Source organism: Eucyclogobius newberryi, unplaced genomic scaffold (assembly GCF_026437365.1).
Source record: "Eucyclogobius newberryi isolate DKJ021-1_F unplaced genomic scaffold, fEucNew1.0.hap1 SCAF_3, whole genome shotgun sequence".
NCBI classification, from domain to species: domain Eukaryota; kingdom Metazoa; phylum Chordata; class Actinopteri; order Gobiiformes; family Gobiidae; genus Eucyclogobius; species Eucyclogobius newberryi.
The window spans coordinates 9,243,987-9,260,568 of record NW_027315945.1 but is presented as its reverse complement, the minus strand read 5'-3'; the positions used below and the strand labels follow the sequence as shown (position 1 = coordinate 9,260,568).

Sequence of the window (16,582 nt, the reverse complement as noted above, 5' to 3'; positions counted from 1 at the left end):
ATTTAAAAAAAAAACATGTTAATGTGTTTTTATTTAGTTATTGTGACTTACACAGTATTGTATTTGTGTTTTTAAGCACTTTGAATTGCACTTTTGTACAAATTGTGCTCCATAAATAAAATTCTATTGATTGATAAGAATACATAAACATATTTTTTTGGGCAACAAAAACACTCGTGAGTGTCAACGAAAGCAAGATAGATAGTGCTGCCTGGTGGTCGAGCAGTTTAAGCGGCAGCACACATGCCGGGCTCCACTTTCAGCCGGCCGCAGTGTCCTCTCTTCTCCTTCATCCCCATTTCAGGCTGAACTGCCCTGTCTAAAAAATCTTAAAATAAAAAAAGCAAGGTAGATAAGTATCATGCTATAATGTGGAACATTCCAGGCAATCACATTCCCACTGAGCCAACCAGGTGACCCAGCAAAACTTTGTATAGTGCACCTTTAAATGGTTGTAAATTGAACTGCTACCAGAGTAAAAGCAGATAATAAAATAAAAACACTTTTACAGGCTAAACTATTACACTCTCTGCTCTTATCAGAACTGTTTTGGTTATCTGTATAAACCCACTTTTAAACCCCTGCCCTGCTTTTGTACTCGCTGAACATTTGTTTCACGTCCCGATGTTTAGACGTTCAACATCTGGATTGGGCGTGGCCTGCGTAACATCTCCAAAACCTCTCTGCCAATCAAAGCCAAACCATCACTCTTTGCTGCTCTGCCATTGGCCCGACCACCTGTCAAAACCGTTCGGGGGGGCGGGTCCTTCTTCCCTGCCGGAGCGTGTTGTGATTCCAGTCTGACTTCAGTCTTGTCACAGCGGCGGAGGAGAGGGCGCCTTTTCACCGCTACTGGGAATACTATCCGCTCGGCGACGCCAACTACGCGTAACCTAACCACTGCTGCCATTGCCGCCGCGACTTTTACAGCTTCACCTCGACGTGACTATCCCTTCATTGACTCCACAACGTTTTTTTCCTGGAAACAAAGGGAATAAGGTAATAAAAAACGAGCGGTTTCGTGTTGCAGTAGTTGGCGGAGAGTTGCGTGTGCCGCAGCTGTGCTTTACTTGACTAATTAGGAGTTTTTGGCGTCGCTAAAACTAATTGTTGGCAATGCTCATTTTGGACGCATTTGGAGTGTCCCTGTTATCCCTAAGATTTATCCTGTTTTTTTTTTATTAAAGTAGAATTGATCGTCTTGCAATAAGCCATTTAAAAAAAAGAATTATAACGGTATTCGCCATCAATTAGAAGATATCATTGTCAATGCTTGCTTGTTGTTTGCATTTTCACGTTTCTTTAATACACATTAAGTTTTTTGCATCAGAACAAACGTACTGTCTTATTATTGTCGTAACAATTGCTTATAGAGACAGCGTAGTTAAGTTACTACGCATGTGTCATTAAATGCTCATTCCACGTTTATTACTGCTTGACACGTTTTTACGCAAAAAAAGAGCATCAACAACAACGTCCATTTATCCAGTCTCGATAATCAGAACTTCGCAATGCATTTGTCGTCCTTTCAATTCCGCTTGTGACAGCACAAATTTCGAGGGAACAATGATGACACTGCTGCATCTGAAACGGACCGCGGCGTGTCCCGTTTGCGTGCAAAACGATGCTTGTTGTCTGCTAGTTTTGTTGTCTTGATGCCAAACTTGCAGGGAGGAAAGGAAAAAAACAGAGAAACGATGAGCTCATTGTTCTACAGGTTTTTTTCCCTTTATTTTTGGGACGCAGACTTTGAGAAGCGATCGAGGTTAAGACGCAGCCAGACAGCGATGGGCTTGAATATCAGCGTGCGAGGAGAAAATAAGAGCGATATAAGAGAATTATTTTGTTCTCTTCTAAGGTTTTCTCAGGTCTGCACTTGCTGGCTTGGGTTTGCTTTGTTTTGTAATTGATGCAGGGATGCTGGTTACGTTTCAGCCCGATATGCAACAGCCTGCTCTTCCACTTTTCCTAAATGGATCCTTTTAAAAGTTTGCAGACAAAAACGTTCTAAATTACGGATGCAAAAAACAGTTTAAATAATATTGACCTAATGTGATTTCAATACAAAAGATGGGATTGAACACAGAACATAACAACATAACAAATGAGGTGCTGTTGGCAAAGGAAAACAAGTTATTTGGCATTATTTGCTGATTTATTGCAGTTTATGACGCTTCAGTTTTTTTCATTTTATCCACAAATTATACTCCCTGTGCTATTACAATTTTTAAGCTTAATTACAACCACAACACGCATTTGCATTTCCAGCTTGGAAATGAGAAATTTAGAGAATTTAAAAACTAAAAACCTTTTAGTAAAGTAAATGTATCTGATTACATCCGTGAAATTGTCATATTTGTATTATTGTCTGCTTCACTTTGCCTCCTTTACGGAATTTTGAACAACAATTACATCTCCAGGGTCCAGGCAGAAACAAACCACTTTATTCAGCATGTTTGAGTTTCTCATGTTTTTTTCCTCATAGCTGAAAGTTAGAGTTGCTATGCTAAGAAATCATGAATTCCAAAAAGTTTCAAGGCGAGTAATGGCTTGCTTTACAGCGTCATATATTGTGAGCGTTTAACCATATTGTAATGCTGTTCACTCATCATTGGATTACTTGGTCATTCCGACATGATTTAAATCTGCATTTTTGGAATTAAAAAATTGATTTCTTCTCAAGAGTGGTCAAACCCCTCCAGGAGAACATTTAAGAAAGATTGGAACACAATATTATTAATTTTGGAACCCGTTTGCAGCGGTCTGTAACCTAAAGGTTTCTTCATTTGCAGTATTTGAAATTCTGCTTCTCAAACGTCTGTTTTTGAGTTGATTCATGCATGTTTACTACTACAACACTCCTTGTGTGCTCAGAACATCTCTATTTTCACACACTCCCTATCCCTGCCCACTGTTCTGTATTTACCGGTACTTGGCAGTTTTTCTGAGTAAAAGTAAATGTAATTTTTGCATGTTCAACAATTAAAAAAAACTTGTAAATGAAAATCTGCTGCTTGTTATGATGAAATGGCACTACGAAGAGGGGCTTATTAGTTTTGTAGTTTTCAAAAGGAAGTTATTGGTCTCGTTTTGTATTATTAAGCCTCTTTCGATCAATATTACAGTTTACAATGCAATGTAAAATCATAGGTTTAAATACCCACCAAAAAGCAGAATATGTCCTCTTTAAAGTTTTCCTGCTTTACTTCCTTCAATCCTTGAACATTTGTATTAATTTGATGTATTTCTCAGTGTTTCCCTTTCCCTCCTAGTTGCATTGGTGATGTGATTGTAGCCAGGGGGAGGCCACCAACAGCTTGTGGTAATGTTGTAGTACAGTGACTTTGCAGCCCAGTGGACATGATCGTGTGGTTTTAGGGTAGCTGCTTCGTGCAAGTGCTGGAGAGCAGAATAAACAAGGCTTTCAACATGGCATTTTGTGTGAAAGTGTTTCATGGTGGGGAAGTCCATGTAAGGATGTTGTTTACGGTGTTTAAAGGGGGAATTGTATTGTGATTGACTCCTTTTTTTTTAATTCCTGTTTTCATCTACTTCCTAACCCCGTCCACATCCGAACTCACGACACTTGTGGCCGGCTGCAACTGCAGCCCAGCATATGTGCTTGCGCCTTAACCACTCTACCTGCTTGTTACAGAGAAATGTCACTATGAAGAGGTGGAGCTTATCAGTTCTGCAGTTCTAACAGGAAGTCAATGAACCGGTTTCTGGGGGAAAAAAAAAGAAAGCATAATATCTCCCTTTAATGTAGTGGAAGCATGGCTTAAGCTCAAGCTTTGCTCCTTGGTGACCTCGGCTAAGTTCTTTAAAATAATCTTCAGCTGCACAGATATTTAGAGGTGTCCCGTCTTCACCATCAAAGCTGCTTCTGTACAGCTACATGCCATGTAAGCAACAAACTATTTTATATTTCTTAAATATTAAATGTTGGTCGAATGAAAAAGGTTTCAAATCCTTACAAGTTTATTAGAGTGATTCTTTTCAGAGCAATAACAAGCCGTGGCTGCCGTGTTTGCATGAATTAGGCTGTTTGCCTTCAAACCTTCGGCTATTTCACGCCATGCCTTCTCCTGCCTCAAATGTTCTTATAAAATTGATGTTTAATGTAAAGTATATTCCTCCAATTTCACTATAAACTTAGTCCAATTCCCCGAGGTCCTGGATACGATCGCGATGTGAGGCCCCTTGTTTATGAGACTCTTGTTTTAGATAACGTCTTTTGAATTGGCATAGGCAGTTTATTTTGACACTCCGTTAACGCTGAAAAATTAGAACTCCAACCTAATTTGAATAGCGCATAACTTCTTCCGTAAGTAGGTAACCTAATGATTATAAAACTACAATATAGAGTTGATAATGGCTCTGGGAATAAATAATGTATAATACTTAGGGCATAACACAATATTTCGTACTAAGTAATGGCCAGTAGCAATCTAATAAGGGTTGTGTCAATGGAGACAACTTACATCATTATTCAGTTCAGAATGAAATATGCTCTTACTGTACTGTAAGAATATGAATGTTTCCCTGCAGCCACCATTAGCTCATTTCATTATAATACATAGCAGTCAACCCATATTCTTGTGTATATATATATATATATATATATATATATATATATATATATATATATATATATATAGAAACATAAAACTAAATTTATAAGCCCCCAAAACATGTTTGCTGAGATAAAACCTCAATGGGGCAAGTGAATCTAGTGCCACTTTTCACTCCTCAAAGCCAGTCATCCTGCTCAGTTGGTTAGTGCTGTTGTTATCAACCTTTGCTCTTAATGTTAATTTATTGCTGAATGCTACTAACTACAAATGTCATAATGTTCAGAGGTTGTATTTCAAAAACGCACACTCTGGTTCATTCATGGCAGTTGGGTTCTTATCACTTTAATTGATTAGACTTTCTGTCTTGCAATATGCTTTTAGATTACAGCAGATGGCAAAGGATGACTGAGGCTTTCCTCAAACATGTTATTCTTCTTATTGAAAATATCATGCAATAATGTATGTTTAGCAATTAGGTATTCATGTGCCATGAATCACATTCTAATTGAGTGTCTGCTTATTGAGTGTCTGCTTATGATTTCATAAAGCAGACACTATATGTTATTGCTTTTTAGGATTGTAGGATTTTTGACGCGTTTCCACTCAACACTCACCGATTTCAACAAGCTATACCTCTTTTATGATCGCTTTCACCGTCTTAGGGGTGCTATTGCTTTGACATTTTTTATAAATATATTTATTTACAAATATATATAATATATACATTTATATATATTATTATATATGTTATATATTATAAAATATATAATGTATACATTTATATAAATTTATATATATTTATTTATTTATAATTTCCCACACAACACCATTAGCACAGGACCTGTTCTGCTGACAAGCTGCTGCATTCATTTCGCTGTCAAAGCTGAAATTCCGGCTGTCCGAGGCGTGATGGGTCCATCCCTCACTTAGCATGACCAATGGTGCATTTAGCCCACGGTGTAATTTTATTTCCCATTTCCACTTCTGCTCTTGCGTTTTTTGGATGAAAGTGACGAGAAGTTGGCGTCGGCCGTTGGTTGGTGGGGGTCCCGAGTGTGGAGATGGCATCGGCAGTAATGGGCCGTAGGGTAATGACGGTTGAAATAGGCTCCCAACTGCAGCCTGGGGACTGAGGCGGGGGGGGCGGGGCATTACACATCAAGCGCTCAATATAAGAATGTGTAAAGCATTCGCAGATACAGAGTGGAGGTAGTTCAGATCATTCAACTCGGACGTTTGTCGGGGACTGTACAGAAGCTGTCATGAGTCTGTGAATAGCTTTCTCAAACTTTAGTTTCATTTAAAACATTGGAGTTTTGCACTGTGATCTATTCTGCGGTCTATTCAAGAAGGGGGACCGGAGGGTGTGTTCCAACTACAGAGGGATCACACTCCTCAGCCTCCCGGGTAAAGTCTATTCCAAGGTACTGGAGAGGAGAATCCGACCGATAGTCGAACCTCGGATTCAGGAGGAGCAGAGTGGTTTTCGTCCTGGTCGTGGAACACTGGACCAGCTCTATACCCTCCATCGGGTGCTCGAGGGTTCATGGGAGTTTGCCCAACCAGTCCACATGTGCTTTGTGGATCTGGAGAAGGCTTTCGACCGTGTCCCTTGGGGTGTCCTTTGGGGGGTGCTCCGGGAGTACGGGGTCCGGGGCCCTTTGCTCAGGGCTGTCCGGTCCCTGTATGACCGGAGCAGGAGCTGTGTTCGCATTGCCGGCAGTAAGTCAGACCTGTTCCCGGTGCATGTTGGACTCCGCCAGGGCTGCCCTTTGTCACCGGTTCTGTTCATAGTTTTTATGGACAGAATTTCTATGCGCAGTCAGGGGTCGGAGGGGGTCCGGTTTGGGGACCAAAGGATTCCATCTCTGCTGTTTGCAGACGATGTTGTCCTGATGGCTCCATCAAACCCGGACCTGCAACATGCACTGGGACGGTTTGCAGCCGAGTGTGAAGCGGCTGGGATGCGAATCAGCACCTCCAAATCCGAGGCCATGGTTCTCGACCGGAAAAAGGTGGCTTTCCCTCTTCAGGTGGGTGGGAGGGAAGTCCTTGCCCCAAGTGGAGGAGTTCAAGTATCTCGGGGTCTTGTTCACGAGTGAGGGAAGGATGGAGCGTGAGATCGACAGGCGGATCGGTGCAGCGGCAGCAGTGATGCAGTCGCTGCATCGGACCGTTGTGGGGAAGAGGGAGCTGAGCCGAAAGGCAAAGCTCTCTATTTACCGGTCGGTCTACGTTCCTACCCTCACCTATGGTCATGAGCTTTGGGTAGTGACCGAAAGGACAAGGACATCGCGGATACAATCGGTCGAAATGAGTTTCCTCCGCCGTGTGGCTGGGCGCTCCCTTAGAGATAAGGTGAGGAGCTCGGCCACACGGGGGGAACTCGGAGTAGAGCCGCTGCTCCTCCACGTCGAGAGGAGCCAGCTGAGATGGCTCGGGCATCTGTTCCGGATGCCTCCTGTGCGCCTCCCTGGGGAGGTGTTCCGGGCATGTCCCACTGGGAAGAGGCCCCGGGGAAGACCCAGGACACGCTGGAGAGACTATGTCTCTGGGCTTGCCTGGGAACGCCTCGGGATCCCCCCGGAGGAGTTGGAAGAAGTGTCTGGGGAGTGGGAAGTCTGGAAGTCCCTGGTTAGACTGCTACCCCTGCGACCCGGCCCCGGATAAAGCAGAAGAAAATGGATGGATAGATGGACTAGTGTGTGCTGCCTCCACTGCTATGTTCAGCACTGTACTGCCAACGTGAGCAACTTGAGAGACCAGCTAATGTAATGTAAAAAATACAACCATAAAAATACATAAGAAATAAATTGCTTTATATAGTAATAGTTCTATGTGGACACTGTTGCACAAATCTGCAGCAGGTGAAAAACGGAGTCCATATTTATGCGTCAGCAGCAGGAACCGAAATGTGATTTCTGATATCACAGACCTGTTTTGCTGTTGCTTAATTGAATGTGAATTAAATTAGGTCATTGTGTTTGTATTCAGTCACATTAGTGTAGACGCAGTCAGAGCTCACAGCAGCTTCACTCTGTCATGTTCATTACACTCTGACCCGTTTTTAGCTGTGGCTCCTGATCTGTCCAGGTTTGCCCTGATTTGGATGTTTTCCTCACCCAGCTGTCATCACAGAAGTTTGTTTTCTTGTTGTTTGCTCCACATTAGTGCCGCTTTTAGCACAGCTCTAACGTCCAAAAAAATGTCTTCTTTCTTTCTTCCACGTGTTTTCCAAAGCCACATGTCTCTTTCCCGCTCAGACCACTGCTCAAGTCTAGTCAGGCTCTGTACTTCTTAGCCCTTGGTATGATGATCCAGCAGCACACACAGCAGCATTGAGCAGCACGGGAAAGGGGTGTCTGCTGCAAAGAATTGTGGTACTCGTAGTTCTAGCAATAAAAACACCTATCGGAAATTAATACATATAAATAAAAATGTTATACGGGCACCCCAAAAGCATTGTAAAAGCTCTTGGGGTGAAAATGAGACACCTGTGTGCTGTCTAAGATAACATGTTGTTCTCTGTGAAGCCGGAAGTGCACTGTTGGCATCCCAAATTTTGTTAGATTTACTGTGATGGTAAACTTTGCTCTGGCCTCTAAAAGTTGTGTAAAGCACTTATAAATAAATGGTGATTGATTAGGATGCTCAGAAGACATAAGGCAACTGAGCAATCAATTTGTACTGCTACAAACAGTTCAAATAACTAGTTTTGTTTTTCATGTTTTAAGAAGGTAATAATCGGGTACAATGCCTTTTTTTAAATGTGGAGAAATGGCTTTATGTCTGGTGGTAGCCCCTTGAAGCTCTTGTATAAAGAAGAGATTTGCACTTCTATAAACTACATGTAATCTGCCTCCCCATCCACAGCATAATATGACTGTATTTGGCCCTGCACCTGGGAGCCACTGCGGTCACTGCCACCTCATATTTCACACTGATAATGGCCCGTTTCCCATGACAACAGCAGCCCAATGAGGATGCGGCTTGTTGAGGGGCAAGCTAGCTCTGCACATCTTCTCTTCTGTCTCCGTCCTCCTTCTCTCGGCTCCTGTGTGTGTCCAGTAAAGGGTGTGCGACCCCTGGGGAGTGAATTATCACCTGTCAGCCCCACAGGCTCCAGCTCATCCATAATCCAGGCCCCAGCTCCAGCCTCCAAATCACATTAACACGACAGACCAAGCGTTACAAATGCACAGGTTAAGAATAGCAAGGAACTGTTGCACGCCTGCAGCAAAACCATCAAGTGGGCTCCATGCTAACGTCGGGGAGAAGTTTTGTTCATTTATTTTTTAAAGTGGCTCTAATTACTAACAAGCCATTTACTAATGGCTTGTGCAGTGAGTCAAACAACCTTAAGTTTTATTCACTAACTTCTTGGAATGTAACAATTCTCAACACTTATACAATAATTACAAATTTCATCTCGCAATACAATATTTATTGTTTTATTTTTGAGAAACTCACAGAATTGTATATGTAATGGGTATGGAAAGTATTCAGACCCCTTTTTAAATGTTCCTGTTTTGTTGCAGCCATTTGCTAGAATAAAAATAGTTAATTTTATATCTCATCTCAGCACCCCATCTTGACAGAAAAAACAAAGACATTTTTTGCTAATTTATTGAAAAAGAAAAACTGAAATATCACATGGTCATAAGTATTCAGACCATTTGCTCAGTACTGAGTAGCACCCTTTTGAGCTAGTATAGCTCTGAGTCTTCTTGGGAATGATGCAACAAGTTTTTTTACACCTGGATTTGTGGATCTTCTGCCATTCTTCCTTGTAAATCCTCTCCAGTTCCGTTAGGTTAGATGGTGACCATGTGACATTTCAGTTTTTCTTTTTTGATAAATTAATTGATGACCAATTGTGACTAGTCTACTCTAAGAAAAATCAGTCACATTTTGATAACCGTAAACATACACTTTATTTGTAAATATGTTCCACCTAGAAGCCTTCAGACACCATATTTCAACCAATAACCTTTATTTGGTAAGAAATGTGTTTAAAAAAATGAATTGTACAATAGAAATAACTGTTTGACAATAAAAAAATAATTGTTGGTTGACTGCTAAAATAATTAGTTGCAGAAGTTGATATCTATACTAAATGTTATTATTATTATTATTATTATTATTATTATTATTAAGATTTATAATAAGTTTGTTGCAACAAAATAATCCAAAAAAGTTTGTATTTTGACATTTTTTGATAGCGCATCGTCAAAAATCTTGCAATATCACAATAGGTTGGCTATTATGACACTAAAGAGCTTTAGGTAAGTTAGAAGGGACGTACTGTACGTAAAAATAACCAAGTATTTTAGTTTTCACTCATTTTTCAAACTTTGAGGTTGACCCCAATTCCACAGTTGGGATAACTGTAGACTAATTTTGGTCAGAAGGAGACTCTTGAGCAGTGGGTTAAACGCTCTGCGGATGATGTACTAAAAATATAAGTCTAGTCCCCAGAGTTTATTTTCATGTCCCATCTGCCAATAAAACTACTACAGAAAATAAACCTTTACTCCAAGGGAAACCTACTTTTGAGATTTGAAAAGGTCTCTGTAGAGAAAACATAATCAAGCATTTGTTAAAGAGGTACAGTGGTTGTTTGTTTTTTAGTTCTATCAAAGTATTTTTCTGCCTTTCATATGGCTATTACATTTACCACATGCATTTCCAGTGAGACGCCTTGCAAGTTTCTCCTATCGTCAGCTATTGGATTCAAATCTCCTCGGGGCTTGTAATTACCATTGATCCCAAAAAAACATAACGTGCCGCGGCTTTCCTGCTGCAGCCCGAACTTGGCACAGTTTAGCCCCCACAAGTCTTTGGAAAAGAGCAAGAAACCGCAGCGTGTAGGAAAAGATCCCAGAGTTCATTGAGAGGCTACAATTCAGATAGAAGTGAACAACCCAGCGGGAGATTTTTTTTATTTCATTTTTTAAGGACGCCCCGCTGACAGACCAAGATCCCCTCCATCCAGTCCTGGCTGTCTTCCTGCGGTTTGTTGAGAACAATCCATAGTCAACCACGCACTCACGCCATCCCTCCTATGTTCAAGCACTAGTAAGATCTTGCCAGACCTGAGGAGCCACAAGTGCTGGACCGGGAGCATTGGAAGAACAGTCTGGATACGCTTCATGAAACATTGGAGCGACGTCGGCTATTACCAAGGGGAAAACAAACCTACAGCACGCAATGTCAGCAAATATTCACACACACTTATGTTATAGAGAAAACCGCTATGAATGAAAGAATCTTTGTGAAGGCGTTAAAGCTGTGGTGGTGAGGTTTTGGCTGTGGGTTTTAAAAAAAAGTATAGGACATGCTCAAGTCGGAGTGGTAAATGCTTTTAGATTTATGCAGTCGTCTGGGCCATTTTAGAAAGTCCTTCACAAAAGGTGCTTTGATTTGCATAATAAGAAGACAAATGGTATGCACCCACTGCTAATGTTTATCTTTGGTTAGCAAAATAGTTTTTCTACGTGAACAAGGAACTGTAACTTGTAACCAGTAGGGGAAATCTTGAAAACCAGGACTGGACTTTGAATCTACGGGAGACGAGAGATGCGATGCGATCTTTCGCGCTAATAAACAAACGCACGTGTGTGTTGTATCAGTCCGCGTGAGTTCTCAAATCGCCGAAAAAATTTCCATTGCGCCTTTAACTAAAAAGGTAAAATAGCAAAAACTACCCATGGAACGCTTAGTGGGTCAGATTCAAATGCATTGTCTTTGTTCAGCGAGGATCCAGAAGTAAATTCCCCTAGATTTTTCTTAAAGGAAAATTTTTCGGCGATTTGAGAAATCGGAAGTGCGCATGCGCACTCCCCCGTGCGGACTGATACAACACACATGTGCGTTTGTTTATTAGCGCGACGGATCGCATCACATCTCTCGTCTCCCGTAGATTTCCGTCTTCTTATGAGTCAGCTCGAACTGTCTTTCTCCGTCTTCATTTTGTCCCGTACATTGAGGGAACTATATTATTATAGATCAATGTGCTTAGACACGCGGAAACGTGGGGATGAGCCGCAAGCGGCTGCTGGTGAGCGGTAGGTGCGTTTTATGATTGATACGTGGCAGGACTAATCGGCAGTCCACGCCACGATGAAATAAGACTCAGATTTGGGCCAAAAAAATTGTCCATTCAACCTTTAATCTAATAATCTCCATCTGTATTTTTCTGGCAGAATAACAACAAACCAGGTTCCATATGCAGTGTCTCCTTTCATATGACACTTCTGTTAGTCTTTGGAGCTTTGAGATGAAGGTACCTCCACTCCCCTCCTGCCTGTGTAGCATGCGATTCCAAGCGCCACTCCCCTCCACCACATGGGTAATTGGAGGAAGCATTCGTTGTGCAGAGGAAACAAGTGTGAGTGAAAGTGGGCTATGGCTGTGCACACTGTCTATTGATTGTACAAGTGTTGTATTGTGTTTGTGTAGACAAGGAGGAGGAGGAGGAAGAGGAGGCTGCCGCAGGAACCTCGAGTTTGCTGCTGTAAATGATCTCTAATCACCTCATAATGACAGACTGCCCTCCCGCATTATCGACTTGGCGCACCAGGAGCAGGTCACAGTGGCATCGCTACATTACTGCCCCCAAAAATAGGCTTTGATGCAACAACAAACCGCTTAGAAAATGACATTCTACTTTTAGCAGCTGTAATGGGTGCTGGCAAGTAGGAGTCTTGACAAAATATCAATATTCTGTGTTTTGGTGATACATTATCGTAAACAATTTATTAAGATATATATATATATATATATATATTAATATTAATTATAATATATATATATATATATATATATATATAATAGAGCTACAATGAGGTTCCAATAAACTTAAATGTATATGATTTAATCCATTATTTAATCCATGTGATAAAAAGTTTAAACATTAAAAAATTTGCTTTGTTTTGCCAATAATCGTGATTAAGTGTAAAATCACAATATTACTCTCAAATTAGATACCGTGACATCTCTATTTGTGTCACACTAACATTACTGTATCATTCAGATCAGGGCTGCAGCTCTCGATTATTTTTGTAATCGAGTAATCTATCGATTATTTCTTCGATTAATCGAGTAATAATTTTGTTTGTACTTTCTGTAAACCATGTAGCGGTGGCTGCATGTTGCTGTTTTGCGGCGTTGGCTCCGTTTGCCGTTCACTTTGGCCTCTGTGTCGTCGCGGACTGTGTTTCACAACAGATTATTATAACATGGTCGCGGTCCTCTGTGCTGTTTCCATGGCTGTATTGGCTGTTTCAAGGCACAACTGAGGAGCAAGTAGAGTGTTTTAAATGTACGAGTGTGACTGGGAAGCAGAGTTGTTGTGTGGGGGAGCGTGGGGGTCCACGGTGGTGGAGCGAGGATGCGGTGGCTAGGGTGGGCGGCTCGTGGAGCTAGTTGTGGTGGTTAGAGTGGCAGCTCGGGACACCGTGCTATTTCACACAACAAAACTCTTCCCGGTCGCACTTGTGAGTTTAAAACACGCCGCTCTCTCTTCTGTTGTGCTTTAGTTGCTGCAGGTCAGAGCGGAAAAAGCTCTGTATGAAACAAAAGCGCCGCAAGTCGTTCCGTGAACTCTGCTCACCACATATTTGCATGTTTTTAATTAAATATGTAAATTAAACGAATCATCGAGGCAATAAAATAATAATCAAAGCTTTTTTGTAATTTAATTACTCTATTTAATCAAGTAATTGTTGCGGCCCTAATTCAGATTTCATAAATTGTGTCACACTGAATGAAGGATGGTGATCTATCAGAAAATGGGAATCAAAGTGAATTTAGTATTGCGTTGTTTTGTCACGATGTCGGTAATTGTAAAATTCAGACATTTCTTCTCAAAATAATTTCAATACTTTGCTTAAGATACCTGACCCTGCCTCTGCCAGTAAACTAAAAAAAAACTCTTATTACTAGTTTATTAGGGTGTTTTTCCAGCTTTTCAAGTGTTGCTGATGTCACTCTTATCTTCCCTCCGCTGCACTGGAGCGAGTGAAGGAGCTGTAACCGAGCGCTCACGTGGCATGGACACAGCCTCACGCCGCCTCTGGGGCCAGAGGAAACACTGTTCACTGCCTGGATGATGTGAGAAAGGGAACATTTCATCTCAAATGTTCCTTCCAGCTAAATTGTCAATTATTCACTGGACTACTAAAGAATTATAAATGTTGTATACTGCTGATTCCATAATGTAGATCAAGCAATTTAAATTTGCAGTCATTTCCGGATCTGTAAAAAACTTGACTCCGGTGCAAATTATTGCTTTTGAAAACAATGTTTGTATTTTACTGACTTATTCTATATTTTTCTCTTAAAGGTTGCTATAAGTTGAGCTCAGATACAATTTTAACACTTTGTTTGGTAGTCTTGTGCGCTCTCTTCTGACTTCACACATTCTTAGCCTTGGTTGATTCACTTCAAATTCCCTGTAGCATAACTTCCCCGCCATATTGTTTTCTTTCCTCTTGCCTTTTGTCACCGCCTTTTGTCTCAAAGCTGGGCCGTCACTCAAAATGTGTGGGCTCCGCTGTAGAAAAGTCTGCTCCTTGATTTCCAATTTGAAGTTTGAGCCATGTTTGTTTGTGTGGTTCTGTGCTATCACAGCTTGTGCTAACAGCCCAGTTTCTCTTCCATTTCCACCAAACAAACGACTGTTGCTGCTGCTGGGAATGTAACCATCCATCTTTGTGCCAGCGGTTATTTCCCAGGAAAGACCTCTTGGATACCTAGAGCCGTACCCCTACTTCTGATTTGGTTGCACCCTTCTAGAAATAAAATGGTGGCCAAACAAGACATTGGTGTTGTTGTTTTTTTATATCACTGCTAAAATGAAACATTTTCTGTTGTGCCAAGATTTATAGCTGAGGTGAAATTACCCAGGTCCCACAGAGACACTTTTGTTGTTTATGGTCTATGAAAACATTGTGGATTTGATAACAGTCGAGTCTAACAAATCATAGAACAATGATATGAGAATGTTAATGATGGGGTTTGCCGCCTTGGTGTGTTTTTGTGTAAACAGAGACTTGGCAATAGGAAGGTATTAAGCTTTTCTTCTCACACAAGCAGGGACTTGAAATATGATTGGAGTTTAGATAATGGAGTTGCATGAATCTTTGATCTAAATCCGAGTTTTGATTTGTTTTATTATGGGAAGAGGTCATGAGGGGAAGGAAGAAAAGAAGGTGTTTTCTCCCACTGTAAACATTGCATCTTAGATCCAGAAGCTTTGCATCTTAGATCCAGAAACTTGATCCAATGTAAAGATCCCAATTCTGTTTTGAGACTTGAGATGATACCATGTGGTTAATATCTCCAGATGATGGATACATTGATCCAATTTAAATTCAATCAAAGCCAAACTATGGGTATTATTATGTAACTTCCGATACTTGATATCAAACGATGACACTAGACACTGAAAATGGCATCCATTTCCTTAAAACATAATGAAGCTAAATCAAAACAAATCTAAATGCTTTTATGTAACTGTTATTCATCCCTAACCACAGAACAGCTTTGTATTCATAAAAGTTCAAACATCTGACACTAAATCATCTTTTACATCAATTCATTCACCCAATCCAGATATTTTTCTGGATTGGGGTTCAAGTAAACCGACTGTGTACATTTAAACAGACTTTCTTCTTTTTGCTATTGAGAATGGAGATAATCGGGCTGCACTGAGCAAACAACTGAACAAGATCTACTTGACTGAATTTCTAAGTAAAGAGAATGCGTACAAATTTGTGATGAAGTATTCCTGATGAATTGGTTGCTGAGAACAATGACAATTTGAGGAGTCTGGCTGGTCGCTCTCTGGAAAGTCTCCGCTCTTTAACTGCTATAGAAGTCATTTAAAGTTATGATCACGCGTCATTGAGGATCTTTTCAAATGAGATTTCTTTCCCCCGCCACCGAAACATGAAATGAAGCAGGAAATGAAAAGTCCAAGATAAGCTCTTTTTCCACATAACCCCAAATGCTATCCACGCTGCCGCCCGCCTCCATCCGATCGCTATACGCAGATTTAATTTAAGCTTTGAGAGCAGAGAATGGGCCGTTCTCATCAGCACGTATGATTAGGAGTCGAAATTGGCTCTCTCCTGCACACGACCACCACTTCCACCCCATCTCATCTCCAAACTTCTCCCAAAATAGTCGCCGCTTGACCTTGTAAGTCCAAACGTACCGTTGCATCTGGTTGTCACTGCACTCGGGGCCCCGGCTAATTTTAGGCCTAGGGGGTCGCTGTTAGTTTATAAAGCTCCCACAAGCTCCTTATGCACCGCACTCTGTTCTCGGGCGATAGGAATTAGCGCTGATTTTATTCCCTGAACTTTGCATATCTCTAGGATTAAATCTGCATTTTTATTTCCGCTTTGAATTTGCATGTTTTTTAAGTTATTTATACCTGCCTCCGAGTGTTAAATGGGTGTCCACCGGCTACACGGTTGCACACACTCTGCTTGGCCCATCAGACCCCCCTCCCCCAGTTTCATTGCTCGGCATACAAATATTTATTTTGTCAAGTCTGCTTGGTTATTTGCCTTCATTTCCCAGAACTACAGGAGGCCTTCAATGGAATAGCGGTTATTTTTAAAGCGGAAAGTGGGGGGGGGGGGGCTGGTGGGTTAGTGTCATATGAATCCTAACTAGGCAGAGTTCCAGAGTGCTCCAGTGCTCCGAAACTCTCCAGCAGAAAGTATGTCACTCATTCACTCTCTCCATGTGTTGACTCAGAGCTGCAGCTGCGAGTGGGAGGCCTCAAAGTTAGCGCGCACAAAAGTCAATAGTCACCACAAGATTTACTTCTCATTTAGACACTTAAGGATGATTGCATATTTGAAGTATGAATGTGGGGCCTAGAGGCATCATTGACTGCACACTAAGCCAGTTGTGACTGAAAACTCTGGGGTTCCACCACGTCTTTAAAATATAATAGAGTGTAGTGGTTTGGTCTTGCTTTTTATTAG

At 41.3% G+C, this 16,582-nt stretch overlaps 1 protein-coding gene across 2 annotated transcripts in view; it reads left to right on the top strand.

The window, feature by feature from the left end:
• Positions 1 to 792: 792 nt before the first annotated feature.
• The window catches only part of sema6cb (semaphorin 6Cb), a 289,021-nt gene continuing 273,231 nt past the window's right edge, over positions 793 to 16,582 (top strand). For both annotated transcript variants that reach the window (XM_072461463.1, XM_072461462.1), the window contains exon 1: positions 793 to 999. The gene's annotated coding sequence lies outside the window, so the exon portion shown is untranslated. The remainder of the gene's footprint in view (positions 1,000 to 16,582) is intronic.